Below are 13,324 nucleotides of genomic sequence, written 5' to 3'. Positions count from 1 at the left end.
CCCCCTAGGTCCCTGGTGCTGCTGAAGGCTCACAGCAGCCTCCATGGGCAGTGCTGTAACTTCCATGACATTCACTTGGGCCAATGCATGGTTCAGCCCATCGGGGCTTTTTGCCAGCAGCAGCCCTGCTCCTTGCCCCAGAGGCTCTGTCAGAGCTGCTGTGGCCGTCTGGGCCCGGAAAACCAAGACAGGAGGCAGCTGCAGTGGGTGAGAAGCGGGAGCTCCGTCAGCAGTTTTGCTTTTGGCTTTCCTGTCAGACACAACAGCGGTGAAAGGGTGGGCCAGTGGCCCCACTTCATATTTTCCATCCTGCCTCGAAGGCAGCAGAGGTGGTGGATCTTGAGTCCTTCCTGCACCCCCTGGCTGCAGCTGTGACTCCTCCAGGAGCAGTTGGGACTCAGCCCCTTCCTCTCTTGGTGGATGGGGGTCTGAGGCTGGCCAAAGGCTCCCAAGCTATCTGGTGAGGTTGAAGGTGTAGCAAAAGCATCTCCCTATGACAGTTGGAATGGGAGAATATCCAACCTGTGTCAGTGCCTGTGCCCCTCCAATCCCCATCAGCCTAGGTGTGATCCTGCCCCTTGCTGGGAGGAAGGTTGGGCTCTAGGGATGTGTGGGGTGAGTGGTGGGGATGCTCCAGGCTTCCAGACACCATCTCCCATCCCTGTTTGGAGCACAAGGTGCCCAGCACTGGCAGAGACACGAGCCATGTCTCCCTGCACTGGGCAGGCACTGGCTGTGCTGGCCAGAGCACGAACAGGACTGGAATGAGTTTCAGGCAGGATCCAGGTTTCAATCTCCCAACTGAGCATCCCCAAACCAAGCAGTGCCTTGGGATGGGTGTCAGGCCCCACACCCCAGCATCGTGCTTGAGAATGGGGAGGCGAGTGTGTTTGTGTGCAGGAGCTGTTCTTTTGTCTTTGTGTACAAGCCAGGAGAGCAGACGTGCAGTTTTGACTCTCCCTTTAGCCTAGTGATGGTAGTTCGGTCTTCTTGGAGTCACTGTGCAGGATTTGGAAGAAGGTGTTTTATCTCCTGTCCTGAGAAGTCCCCAGTTCTGGCTTTCCCAGCTCCTTCCATCCTTCTGCTGCCTCTCCCTCCCTATCACAGCCCTCCTGGTTTTGCTCACTACTGCACCATTGGTTGCCTGTTGTTTGCACTAACTGGCAGGTTTTTGCTCCTTTTCTCCACTCCACATTAAGCACGGACCTAAGTGAACTCATTTTCACCTAGGATGCAAAAGTTTGTGTCACATTTTTTGAGGGGGCTGAGTTGACACTCTTGAGTCCTTTGGCTTTCCCTGCCCACATCAAGAAGAGGCTGGGCTGTGATGGGCCTGGTGTGGGTTTGGGGTACATCCTTTCTGCCGCAGCTGCTTTGTTGGTGCTGAAGGGCTGTGGGTGGCAGAGTTTCAGTGGTCGTTGGTTTAAGCTGTGGAGAGGAGATTTGCTGAAGGTTGGTTAGGCAGAGCTGACCAACTGTCTCTGGATTTTGATCTTGTTCTCTGCAGCATCACAGCCCCTGGGGCTAAGCCCTGTACCTTAGGGTCACTGGCTACAGACAGAGCAAGAAAAGGGCTCTAGCCTGGTCCTCCATCCCATTTTGGGTAAATGGTGGCTTACATCAGTGCAAGAGGGAATAAAGAACAAGGTCCTGAAAAATTTAATGGCACCTGGAACCTGACTCCGTGTTCTCAGATGTGTCATCACTGGGAAAGACTCCTGAAATGCCAGAGGAGACAGGGTGCAGGTTTGGGTCTGGCCACCGCATTCCTCTTGTCATAGTGATGTGAGTGATGAAGAATGCTCCTGAGAACCTCTTCTATGCAGAAAGCTCACAAGTGCACAGTGGTCAAACAGGGGCACGGTGTGTGTGTGTGCCCAATTTTTTCCACTATGTACCCCCCCTCCAGAGCAATCAACCCCAGCCTGGCTGTGCACACTGATGTGCAACCACACACAAATGCTCACGAACACACAGATGTGGAAGCAAATCCCCATGCAAAATTGTATGCACACCCCCAAATTTGCACAGTTATTGTTACTAGATACAAGCACCCTCTGCAAACACGTATCTCCCCAGCACACAAGTGCCTCAACTTCTTCCGTAATGGGACCTGGGTGCAGCCAAGGGAGTGACTGCGGGTGTTGAAGCTGCTGCATTTCCTGCACACTCTGGTCGGGCAGTCTGAGCAACTATTTTGACCCAACACTCCTCTGAGGAGTGGCTGCCACCACTGTCAGAGTCAAAATGCTTTGTCAGCTCCCTGAAACCACACACCAGCTGGGGCCTCTGGAGAGCCTCATCTCTGGTCCCATGCTTCAGTCTTGATGATGGGGAGTGGCCAGACCCCTCTGGGAGACCTGAAAGAGCTGAGTCTGATCCCTGTCAGCACCTGCAGGAAGCTTGGATTTGTGACTTCACATGTCTGAGCTATACCTAAGCAAGCAAAACCACCTACATGATGCTTGGGAGCCAGCCTGCCTCCTTATGTACCCCTACCTTGATTAGAGGTGATTGGGAACAACATGTGAGCAAGCATCCCTTAAAGAAACCTGAACTCATAAATCATATCTCGAGACAACTGGGCAAGCAGATGGAGATGGAGAGGGAATTCTTTCCTGCAGGGGGAAAAGGGCTGGTCAGGGGGGATGTGTTTTGGTTTGGAAGAGGTTAGGCTAGAGCTGTTGCAGCAGGTGTGTGAGTTATTTGGTCCCTGGGTTAATGGAGTGGCCTATGGATGGCACTGTGGTGTGGGAGCACTGCTATGGCCTTGACTTGCTGGGAAAGCAGATGTCAGTCTTGGAAGAGACAGGCTGGGGGGAGCTAGTGAGTGGTGTGGTTGGTCATAGGAGGGAGGGGGCTGATGGGCAGGCTCCCTGGATCCCTAAACATGGCCAGCTTGCACAGCCTTGGTGTGTCCTGAGCGGTCCAGGCCACAGCATTTCTGTCGTGTTCCACCAAAAGCCTTGTCCTGTCTGTCACTGAGCTGCTGTAGCCTTGTAGAATATTTGTGTTTCCTCCTTCTGCCCTCATTTAGAATCATAGAATCGATTGGGTTGGAAAAGACCTCCAAGATCATTGAGTCCAACCCTTGGTCCAACTCTAGTCCATTTATCAGATCATGGCACTCAGCGCCAGGTCCAATCTGCGTTTAAAAATCTCTAGGGATGGTGAATCCACCACCTCTCTGGGCAGCCCATTCCAATGTCTGATTACTCTCTCTTTTTTTCTGATATCCAACTTAAATTTCCCCTGGCAGAGCTTAAGCCCGTGCCCCCTTGTCCTATTGCTGAGTGCCTGGGAGAAGAGACCAGCCCCACCTGGCTATAACTTCCCTTCAGGTAGTTATAGACAGTGATGAGGTCACCTCTGAGCCTCCTCTTCTCCAGGCTAAACAACCCCAGCTCCCTCAGCCTCTCCCCATAGGGCTTGTGCTCCAGTCCCTTCACCAGCCTTGTTGCTCTTCTCTGGACTCGCTCCAGCACCTCAATATCCTTTCTGAACTGAGGGGCCCAGAACTGAACACAGTACTCAAGGTGTGGCCTCGCCAATGCATTTGCTTTCTCTAGTTTTGCTTTGAGTTGTCTCCAGGGTTTCTTCTCTCTCTTCCTCCCTTTGGTGGGATGTGATGCTCAAGGAGAGGGCTGGCAGGCCAGATCCTGACACATGGGGGCTTGGAGGGCCAGGCAGGAGCCCTGTGCCTGCCCACTCCACTGCCATAAGACCAAACACACTGTCCATGGCACTGGGGCAGAGATTTGTCAGCAAGTGCTGAGCTCTCTCCTTATGCCTGAAGGGCTCACTTGAAAGTCAGAGATCCCAACCCCATGTGGAGTGATACCTGCCCACATCTTCACATTCACCTACTCCATTAAATTTGTTTAATCTCTCCCCATCACTCAGGATCGCTCTCCATCCTGGAAGTCTGGGATCATGGGGCAATGTAGCCTCTCTAAAATCTACCTTGGACATATCCCCATTTCCAAAGGACCTGATACTTCTTGCCTCAAATCCACCCTGGGATAGGTAGGTCCTTCAGCTCCAAGGGCTTGACTGTGAAGACAGTCCAGCCTAGAAGGGAACCTACAGTCTTTGCTTGTCCCTAGAGGTGGTGGGTTTCACAACAGTGTGACAACCATTCACCATCAGCAGTGGCAAGATTGGAGCTAGCATGGAGCTGTGTCCCAGAAGGATACAGATGCCCAATTCACCCAATTCATCTACTTCAAAGAGGGGAAAAAAGAGGATCCAGGAAACTTGAGATGAGTCAGCCTGCCTTGGTACCCAGAAAACTGCTGGAACAAATTAGTAAGGCCACCAAGTGGTAACACTGACAGGGCAGTGCTGTGGCTGAGATCACACATTTAGCAGGAACATGTGTCAAACCAACCTCATTTTCTCTTCATTAGGGCGACAAACTGGGTACCACAGGGAAAGCAGGACTGATGCTATCTTTGTGCTCCCTTATGTAACATTCTCATAAGCAAGTCAGGGAAATGGGAAATTCTGCCACTGTGGGTGGATGGTTGCCCAAGAAGCTAAATCCCATGAGCAGCTTTCAATAGCTCACAACAGCAGACACATCAAACCAGGTTTCTGTGGAAGCTTGGCTCACATAAAGGCAAGATGCTACTGAGGGAGGGTGTAGGGGCTGTTTGGGTGGAGGGCTAGAATTCTGATTCATTCTGAAGATCTGGAAAAGATAAAAAATGTCCTAAAAGAATGACTGATGAAAAAGAATTGGGTGTGTTCAGTGCAGGAAAAGATGAGGGGTGTCTTCAGAGTAGAAGAAAGTCCTGGTATGAACCAAGCAGTTTAGGGTTCTGCCCTGTTGCTCAGATGTCAGCCCATCTGTCCTGCAAACCTTGCCATGCCCTGCCCATGGACACAATATCCCCACTGCTGAGGAGATGTCTCTCTCTGCAGTCCTGCCTGGGGACCAGGGTTGAATGTCCCTTTCTGCCACTCCCAGGGACTGCATCTGCATATGGGGTGACCCATCCTAAAAGAAGGGATGGATATCCCAGGAAGGATGGGTTGCACATGGGACAAGGAGGGTCCTCATGGGCCTGGGCTGGAGGGGTGGGGGCAGGGGACTGACACACAGTGAAAGATGAAGAGGAGGAGAAAGAACTTTGGGAAACTTTCCTGCTTCTGCAGAGACTGCTTACACAGGGGTGGGAGCTCAAGTCAAAAATAATTTCAGGCTGTGTGAAAGCAGCAGGGAAATTACCACACAGGCGGCACCTTGTGTGCTTCCTTCACACATCCCATGAAGAAGCCATGACCAGCATGCCGGGATGGAGAGGATTGTCAGGGTCTGTTCCCAGCAAGGGCTGCCAGCCCAGTGGAGTCATGCTGTGTCCAGGACAAGGCTCATCCCCACTCTCTGTGGAGGCTGAGCTGCTCCCTGTGGGAGCAGCTTTTGTTTCCAAGCAGGTGCTGGTAAGCAGCAAGGTGCTTGGGCAGAGCCGGGAGGTGTGTGTGAAGTAGAACAGGACGTCAAAGTAGTTTCAGCTCTGGGGGTGGTTCTGGGAAATTCCCTTTAGTAAAAGCAAGTCAAAAGCTTTAATAGAGGGACCAGCACCTGACTGTGTCTCAGAGATGACTGTGAGGGCTCAGCACATTGTGAGTTGTGATTTGAGTTGTGTTGCCATGACGTAACAGAAGACTAGTTTCCATCACAGCTGGATTTTGGAGGCAGGGACCCACCCCTGCGCTAAGAGTGCCACTGGACCCCTGTTGAACAGTGTGCCTGAGGGGCAGTGTTTTGGCCCCTGGAGTGGAAAGCATGGGCAGCAGTGCCTGTCCTTCAGGAGCAGCCTCAGGGAGGAAGAGCTGGGCTAAAATCAGAGATCCTCCAGATGAAGAGATTGGTTTCTCTGGGTGAATATCAGAGTACCAGGAGACACAGCCCCGGGGGGGGGGGGGTCCTCGTCAAAATGGCCTGAGGTGTTTAACACAGGCACGGCTGCCCTAGATGTAAAGGGGAGGTGTTGAAACCTTTAGTTTTTTCTTGCATTCAACACCCACAAAGTAAATCTTGGACAATAATACCAAGAAGAGCAAGGGGGCAGGCAACTGCTGCAGGGTGGAGGGCCCATCACAGTACCCTGCTGCTACTGGGTCTCCATGCCATGCTGGGCCTTGGTGCCAGCTGTATGGCCAGCCTTGTTGCTGCTAAGCTTCCACTTTCTGACCATGAAATCTGCAGCCCTGGAGATCCCTCTGGCAGGGTGCATGAAGGGGTCTTCTATAGTGAACCTATAGACGTGGGGGCCACTGGGAAAGGAGTGAGAGGCGGCCAGGGAGATCTGCTACTTCCACTCTTCCTCATACACCATCCCTGAGCCAGAGATGTTCCCTTGTCCCCACCTGTGAACATCAGAAATGCTGGCGGGATGACCCCTCCTTCACTGTTCACTACTACAGCCCAAGCAGGACTCTATTTACCCATTGTAGAGCTCTTGCAAAGGAGGTGACTCAGGTCCTATCCACAGATTAAAGCTTTCTGCCTCTTCATAAGGATCCTAAAGACCTTGGCTCCTTTTCTTCCAAGAATCCTTTTTCATTCCTTCTAGTCTTGCTCCAGATATTAGCATCAAGGGGTAATTAAGAGTGGAAGGACCTCAAAACAGGAAAGAACCTCAAAGCTGAAGATATACTCTGCCCCAGGAGCTCGTCACATCCTTCTGCTCTCACAGGAGTGGCATCACACATTGTGAAGGTGTTGGAAGGGTTCTTGGTACAAACAACTTGCTGGTTTTTCCCTTCCTGCAGTAAAGATCAGAGGCTCTCTGCCAGCCTGTGGTTTCTGGGACTTAACTACATTGCCTGCCTGGAGCTGAGCCTGCCTTATCAAGCAGCACATCTTTCTCTAACTCAAGACCAGTTATCATTTGGCATCTTACCTAACCTGCTCCCTGTCCTGCACTGCTCTCCATGGGGTTTCTTGGGGAACCTATGCTGGGAGGCAGAGTGCTGCAAGCAGCCCCAACTCTGCTGTTCATACTTTCCCTGGGTGCTCTCAGCTCAGAGCATGCCTCACATCTTTTGGTTTTATGAACCATGCTGTCCTCCCCAACTTTCCACTCTGCAGTTTCATGTCAGGCCTTTTTCTGCTTGAGTTGGCTAAAAGTTGATAAAAATAGCCCATGTTTGGTGGCCACTATTGAGAGAGATAAGGTTATCTGGAGCTTTATCATCTGCCAAGTCCTGCATTTTTGGTGGATTTCACTTCCATCACTCCTAAGCTGGGTGCAACCTCTGTCAGTTCACCCCACTGCCATGATAGTGGTGGGCATGGTCAGCCTGGCAGGAGGTTTTGTTTCCAACCTGTCTGCCTATGGACAGAGCAGCATCACAACAGCATGGCTTTGCAGGGTCAAGGGTTCATGTGTGGATCTTGAGGAAAGCCACCTGTCCTTGCTTTGGGGGACATTTCACTTGGCCAGGACTGGGTGCAGTGTCAGCAGAGACTGTTGAGATAGAGACTGGGAGGGGGTGGTGCTGCTTGCATGGGAGCAAAGGTTCCCCTCTCCAAGCACAAAGACATTGTACAAAGAGGAAAAGCCTGGGGAAAAGAGTTGCACATTTGCATTATCCATCAGAAGCCACACGCTTCACCTGCAATCTTGGTCACTGACTCTTTCACAGCTCCAGGTGAAACCATAATGACCTGGAAGGACATTTTCAAAGAGAAGCTTGCAGAAATGCACATAACAGATCTGTGGACTCTTCAGGAGGATAATACTCTGCAGGTGCAGGCCCTCAGTCCTGACTGGAAGGAGTTTGTGCAGCACCGTGCTCTTGGGAGGTAAGGGACTGCTGACTTGGTCCCTGTCGGAGTGGGACCAGGGATGATGTGCTGCCATGTGGATCTTTTCCTTTTGCAAAGTTTGCTTGAAGGAGACGGGTTTTGACACAAAAAGGGCAGTTTAGAGGTGGGCAAGGCTGGAAGGGGGTTTCCCATTTTAGTTCAAAGCTTAGTACGTAATTGCCAAACTGGAAAACATGAGAATTGGAGGAGAGAAGAGTGCAGCAGCTCCACAGGGCCAAAGGGCAGTTGGTATTTGGCCAGAATTTCTCCATGTTGTTGTCAAGATGCAAAGAGCTTTTCTAGTGAGTGGAGTTATTACACTAGTGTCAAATCTTCTGGGTTTGCACCCAGAGGATGAGAGTGAGAGCCACTGTGTGCTGGGACATGGCCACATGCTTCAGCAGCCCCTGCACCTACACCAGGCTGTGGGGTCTCAGAGCGGAGAGAGGCTGTGGCTCTGCATTGCTATTGAGAAGCCCCACCTCAAACATTTACACCCTGGGCATTGATCAGATGCCCTGCTCAGGTGGCAGCAAATGGAGACCTTTGTTGCCAGCCTCGATGCAGATTGTGCAAGATGAAGAGCTGCGGGTTGCACACTTTTTGACTCTTCAAGACATCTCCTCACCTGCACAGCAGCCTCCACCCACACCTTCCTTCTGTTTTACTTTTTTTTGTCTTGCCCAGTCCTGCACTTGATGTTGGCTTTCTGCTTAGCTGTGATGAGCCGGCAGATTGAGGGGCTGGAGTTCCAAACAGGGGCCTGATGCTTCTCACCCCAAGGACCCCTGCTCCTGGCAGTGGAGCAAGTATCCCACCAGGCAGCCTGGCTTCTGAAGTGTTTAATGCTGGAGCAAGCCCTCAGCTCACATCTGCGGTGAACTCCCCAGACTGGCATCATGCTATTAGAGAGGGGGAGGATAGTTCAGTGTAAAGCTTGCATGAGTGAAGGTAATCCATCAGCCATGGCTTCTCTGGTCCCTGCTGACTGAGCAGGAAGTCTCTGGCTCAGCACAGAGAGCCTGGGATGAGTATTCTCTGTGCCCTGACAGGTTTCAGTGCTCCCAGTGCTATCATAAGTGGTCTTCGGCCAAAGTGCACATCCTGTTCCACATGTGGCAGTGCCCAGGCTGGGGCATGGTATGGATGCGAGTCTTTCGCCAGAAATGCAGGCGCTGCCCCAACCCCCAGCTGGAGGATCCTGAGTTCAACCAGGAGACTATGGAGAGGATTCTGCACAATCTGGTGGTAAAGATCCTCCAGTATTTCTATAACAAGCCAGTCCAGCCCTCCAACCTCCTGGATGTTGTAGTGGATGCAGCAGTGACGGGGCCACACGACAGTACCCACTGTGAGGGCTGCCAGCTTGGAATTTGCAACAAGTCACGACAGGCCCCAACATCGGATCTGTGGAAGGGCTTTATGGATGTGAACAAGGACAGAACCCACCACACAAAGTCATGGCGAGCCCCAGCATGGGTTGGCTGGAAGCGCTTGACAGATGCAGATGTGTCCCTGAAACGCCAGGGCTTATTAGGGCCCCATGCACCCTCGACCCACCACCTCCCACCCTGCAATAGCAACTTCCCCTGGAAACGCTGCTGCTGCATCAGCAGCTGTTTGCTCTGTGTTTTGGCAGTGATCATCTTCATTGCGGTTTATTTCAGCAGCATATAGTGGGACCTGGAAATTGCAAAGAGGAACTAGGGTGATGGCTAGGGGAGCTGATGGAGTGCCTGGGAAATCTAGTACCCAAGGTCAGCCTTTGTTCCTGGCTCAGCTAGGCTTTCCTGGCTTCTGGTGGCATGGGAACACATCAGGATGCTTCAGCCAGGCTTGTCCCAGAGCCTTAGGGAGGCTGGTGGACTTGATGGGTTTCTTATGGGACATATTTGTATGAGGATGACTCTCAGCATGGCCATGCAAAGGATGAGGTTTATTACTTTCACTAATAAAACAAGCCCTTGATCCTCAGCCCAAAGATGCGTTTGTGCTTTTTAATTTATCTAAAGCCTTTTCTAAGTGTGTATGAGCAGCTCAGAGAGAAGCTGGACAAAAAGGAGGGTGCTGACTCTTGTCTGCTGCTACTTTGCCCTGCAGGGCTCTAGGGACCTGGTGGGCATCATAAAGTTGGGAGAAAACCTGTTGTCCCCCTTGCAGCCTGACACCCCTCAGACTCTTACCTTCCCTGTAGAGGAATTCTGGGCTCCTGCGGGACTTACCTGTGAGGAGTGTATGTCCTTTGGCCCAGAAAAACGAAGTTGATCGGTAAGTGCTCATGTCTTCGTTTCAGCTGGGAGATAATTTTCTTTCTAGTAGCTATTGCAGTGTTGTACTTTGGATTTAGCATGGGAATAATAATGTTGATAACACACTGATACTTTGGTTGTTTCAAGTATTGTTTACCTTAAGTCAAGGACTTTTCAGTTTCCTATGTTCTGCCAGTGAGCAGGTACACAAGGAGCTGTGAGAGAGCATGGCCATGGACAGCTGATCCAAACTGGCCAAAAGGGATATTCCATACCATAAAATGTCCTGCTCCGTGAATAAATGGGGCGGAGGGAGAGGGGCCAGTTGCTCTTGGAGGATGGACTGGGCATTGGTAAGTGAGTGGAGAGCAATTGTGGTGTACATTACTTATCTTTATGGAATTTTATGTTTCCTTCTCTTTATTATCTCTCTGTTTTGACTGTTATTGTTATTATTATTAGTGTTTACTTTGTTTCAATTATTAAACTGTTCTTAACTAATAGACTTTACTCTTTTCCAATTCTCCTCCCCATCCCACTGGGGTAAGGTGGTTGTACTGAGTGAGAGGTTGTGTGGTACTTAGTTGCTATTTGGGCTTAAACCACAACAGTTTGAAGAAGCTTTTGAAATAGTAGCCTGCAGCCTGCACAGCATAAGCCTTAAATATAACCATGGCTACTAAAGGACATCTTCTCTGGCATCCTGGGGTGAACAAGTGACAGAGAAAATCAGAAGTGAGGTAGCAGAGATTGGTATAATCTTCATGACTTGAATTTTAGAGCCTGTTCTGTATTTCTTTTTTTCATATAAACAGCTTGATTGTTCTCCTGATACCACTAATAGATCTTGAATCACCTGTGCCAGGGAGCACTCAGATTAACCTGAAATGCTTTCTTTTGTTTCTTCCTTTTTGTGTGTTTTGGTTAACTGAGTTTTTGTGTTAGGCAAGACTGTCCCCCCTACTCCGTTCCTGATGGTTGATGCTGTGTGGGCAGCACGGGGGCAGGACCAGGAACCCATTGCCCTTTACGACTCATTGCATGTGGAAAAACACACACAGAAGCTGGAGAACTGGTTGGACACTGAGGCAAAACTCCTTTTGGTTTCCTTTCTTGTGCTCAGGCTTTGGCTCCCTAGGTCAGGCAGCAGGGGCCGCAGAACACCCCAGGCATTCAGCCTGAGCCTGTACAGCAAGCTTGGCCCCTAGGAGAGATGGACCCACTGCAGATGGACACCTGGAGGGAGATCTTTTATGACCTGACAGAGGGAGGGACCTGAAGATGGACCAGAATCTCACTCCTTAAGTCCTGCCCTGGGGGCTGGATGCAGGTGGTGGAGGAATGAGGCTTAGCCAGGTAAGGGAGTGGGGAATGGGGGCAGCTTAGGCTGTTATCTCTCATGTCCTTCCGGATCAACTCAGACCATAGGGCTGGGCAAGGATGAGGACCTTCAAACAGCAGTGCCACCAGTACTGGCTGCAGACAGAGCTGGTTTCAGCCATGAGAATGCTGGGCAGATCCTGCAGGATTTGATTGCCAGCATCCAGCAGGAGACACTGACTGGGGTGCTCCATGAGAGTGAGCACTGTGAGAGCTGTCACCTGCAAATGCACTGGGGGATGCACTGGGAGCACCAGGGATGCCATGGGAAATCCAGCTACATGGGGCCACAGGAGAAGCCAGGAGATGCAGCCATCTCCTGGGGAAGTGAGGTGCCAATGACGACCGTGCAGCCACCTTCTCACTGCTGAGCACTGGAGAGGTTTAGGAGCAGCTCAGCAGACATCACCCCTTGATGTGTATGTGCCATTCTCATCATACTTTTTGTTTTTACTTGATACCTCTCACAGAGAGGCTGGTCAGTCATGCCTGGCTGATGAATGGCTTGTATTAACTCCATCAGCATTCCAGCTTCAGTGGCCCTGGACACCTGACTGTGCTGCAATACTGACTGCTGGGGTGACATGGGGATTTTTAACACTCTCCAAACTGACCTGCATAGCTTGCTTTTCTCTACTGTTTCCCCTGGAGTTCATACATTGCCTGGGTTGTTGAGGAGCCAAAACACATACCAGGGGACCTGCAGCTTCCCTTGAATAGTGAGAGCTGAAGTGAACAACCTCCAGACTACTTTGGGTACTGAAATTGGTTTTAGGACTGTTTGTCAAATTAGACTAACAAGGAACAGATCTGCAGAACCACTGAGGCAGATACATCCATCCTCTCCTGACTTGGTAAATTATTTGATGCTGAAGATGGATATGGTAGCAAAGATTCCATGACTGTAGTAATGGAAGAAAGATGGACTGAAGGAAAGACAATAACCAAACCCAGTGCACCTTGCACAGCATCAATCCCCATATGGGCCATTCACTTAAAAGTTGGACTCGATGATCCTTGTGGGTTCCTTCCAACTCAGAATACTCTGTGATTGCGTGAAATTGAAAGTGGCAGAGACATAAATCCCTGGCTGTGCAGCTTCCCAGGTCCTGTTCTGTCCTCTCCTCCATGCTGCATCCTACAGGGCCCTTTATGCTGCTCATTGTAGGTTTGCTTTTTCTGCTAGTATAAGATTCTTCCGTATTTTCACATATTCAACCTACAGGCTATTGGTTAAAAAATGTACATAACAAGAAAGCCCTATGTGATCCAGGGGCCGCGTGGATTTGGTTTCTTGAGTGTTCTGTCCTGCTTACCCCACCAACTCTCACTCCTTCCCAGCGCCTTCTCTCCTCTGCAGTCTCAGCAGCCCTGGCCATGGAGCCACCAGGTGGAGCTGCAGATCTTTGGCACTGCACTGGGAAGGGCTAGGACCGGGGACCCGGCAGCACTGGTACGGGACAGCCCTCCCTACATGGGGGATGCCCTCCCTCCTATTTCTGTGACCAGCTGTTTTCCTATAGCATGTTCCCCCAAAGCCTACCCTACGTGAGAATGGAACTGGTCTGTAGAGTAGCTTTGCTGGGGAGGAGGAGGAGGAGGAGGCTGGTCCTGTAGCCTGGATCAACTCCTTTCCCTCCTGTGCTGGGAGAGGTCCGCCCTCTCCCTCCCGTCATTATGTCATGAAGCAGAGACACAGCCAAGTTTTTTGCTGCCATTGCCCATGGCCCTCTTCATTCCATGCTGAGGTTTTCCCAGCCCCAGTCATCATGTCTGCCTGTCTGCAGCCTCCCAAGCCACCCAGCTGCTGAGGGACTACTCCCTTGTCTCAGCCTGAGAAGCCAGCTCTGGTGGAGACAACATCCCTGCGGGAGTT

The sequence above is a fragment of the Pithys albifrons genome, chromosome 11, assembly GCF_047495875.1.
Source record: "Pithys albifrons albifrons isolate INPA30051 chromosome 11, PitAlb_v1, whole genome shotgun sequence".
In the NCBI taxonomy this organism is placed as follows: domain Eukaryota; kingdom Metazoa; phylum Chordata; class Aves; order Passeriformes; family Thamnophilidae; genus Pithys; species Pithys albifrons.
The sequence above is the reverse complement of the archived record's forward strand: the minus strand, read 5'-3'. Positions refer to the sequence as shown.